Below are 2,101 nucleotides of genomic sequence, written 5' to 3'. Positions count from 1 at the left end.
ATGCGATAACCACAACCTTTTTTTTGTAGGCTTAATATTAAGATATTATAACATAAGTTATATGATTTAGTAAATATTATTTACAACACAATTGTTTACAACGAATCATCGGTTGTATAGATGATTCTTAAGAAGCATCGTATTCCCATTTAAACTGTGTACATTTTATATTTATTTATCTAAGCTTGTGAGTTGAGAGCTAACAAGATATTATATGCGTACAACAAGGCATTGGCAAAACACTGTTTTTTGAAAACAGCATATTGTGTCAACGATAGAATTTTTTCAGCAACAATGTGTTTATAAATATATTTATTTATTGAGTTCATAAAGTAAGTGGGAAATGTGTAAATCGTGTTTCGCTGTAGTGTGTAGATATAGTGTATGTATAACGTCAAACGGATATTAAATTATCAGTAAAAATTAAAATTTAACAAAGGTAGGTATTAGGATGGGAATCCGAAAATCCGGATTTTTCAAAAAAACGCTTTTTAAGTCATTTGAAAATCATATAATTGTTAAATACTATTACAATATAAAGATGTGTACCTAAGTAAAATTTGTTGATAAAAATTTTGAAAAAAAAACTCTCAACTTTGTCTATAAAATGCTTTCGGATTCCGGATTTTCGGATTTCAACAAATCCGAAATTCAAAAGCAGTTTATCTCTTTGGTGTTTTGTTTTATTTTCACATATTTATCAAAAAAATGTTACTTAGATGTAGAGCTTTATATTGTAAGTAGCTTAAAAATCGTTTTTTTGTGAAAATCCGGATTTTCCGATTCCCATCACTAGTAGGTATAGTTAACTAAGCTTAAAAAAAATTGTATATTGTAAATGCCAAAATTTTGTAATTACTATAATGGCCACAATATAATTGGGGTTTTTTTGTTGAATAGATAATTAAATATCGAACTAAAAAAAATAAATATGCAATGATGAACGTTTTTTATTTATTGTTATTTAGGAATCTAATATTTTTTCGGTAACCAAGATGCTATACATCGCGTCTTATCAACCTCTTAAATAAATGCCCATGTAGATATTAAATAATATTGTTATACAATATAATGCATTGATTAAATCATGCGGTAACTTTACTTAGCTCATACAATACCTAAATAATTAGGTTGATACCTAATTATCAAAGCACTCATATCTTTTTAAATATTTAACAGCTAACAAAATAAAACACAATATTATTATTTAGTACAACGCTGCGCCGCTCATTTAAGGGACCTCGATTTTAACCATCCTAACACCGCGGTTCCATGGTGTAATGGTTAGCACTCTGGACTTTGAATCCAGCGATCCGAGTTCAAATCTCGGTGGAACCTGTAAATTTTGCATTTTTTTCATGCAATTATTATTGCTCATAATGTGAAATTTATTGCAAATTGCATAGTATTACAACACGTGTAATGGAAAGGTAAGTAATTTATATTAATCCATAGTTTTTCGGCACATACATAATATATTAATCTGGTCTCTGATATTATATCATAATTTGTTGTTATTTACTCTTTTAATCATTTAATATTTATTTTATTTCCTATTTGTAGCAACTAATTGTCTTTACAATAATATATATATATAAACTATAACCAAATCTAAAATATGAAAATCTATTTTGTTTCTTTTCGGTAGATTTCCTATTATATGAAATCTCAGATACATAATTTTGGTTTAAAACGTATAACATAATACGATATGTTCTAAGATATTCTACATTCTACATTTTTTCTAACAACTTAAAACATTTTAAGAACGGCTCTGTACTGTATTTTTACAATGCAGTCTCATCAAAAACGTGGATCAAAAATCTACTTATTATTTTATGATATTTTAAAAATCGATAATGTTTTTAATTGTCCGTCGTCTCTCATTGAAATAATTACAAAAATAAAGCTCCTGTTATTATTATGGTTTGCACTGATCGGGTGTTTAATAAGTTGGTGCAAGCAAGTCGAACACTAGTAAACTATATTATTGAAGCTATTGCGACCAGTGATTAGTCGAACGGTCGTGGCAGTATTATAATATCTGGTTTGCCACGCGAGCATCAGTGTAATTCATTTCGGTCACGTGTTGCATATTTCA

The 2,101-nt window shown here is 28.0% G+C and overlaps 1 non-coding gene across 1 annotated transcript; it reads left to right on the top strand.

The window, feature by feature from the left end:
* The first annotated feature begins 1,266 nt into the window (after positions 1–1,266).
* Positions 1,267–1,338, top strand: Trnaq-uug (transfer RNA glutamine (anticodon UUG)). The gene has a single exon. It is a non-coding gene; the product is annotated as a tRNA-Gln (tRNA).
* The last annotated feature ends 763 nt before the right edge of the window (positions 1,339–2,101 follow it).

Source organism: Adelges cooleyi, unplaced genomic scaffold (assembly GCF_023614345.1).
Source record: "Adelges cooleyi isolate 19-005CV unplaced genomic scaffold, UGA_ACOO_1.1 ACOO_flye_CR_arks_rails_tigmint_CR_PRNA_376, whole genome shotgun sequence".
NCBI lineage: Eukaryota > Metazoa > Arthropoda > Insecta > Hemiptera > Adelgidae > Adelges > Adelges cooleyi.
This window is presented reverse-complemented; position numbering and strand designations above follow the sequence as displayed.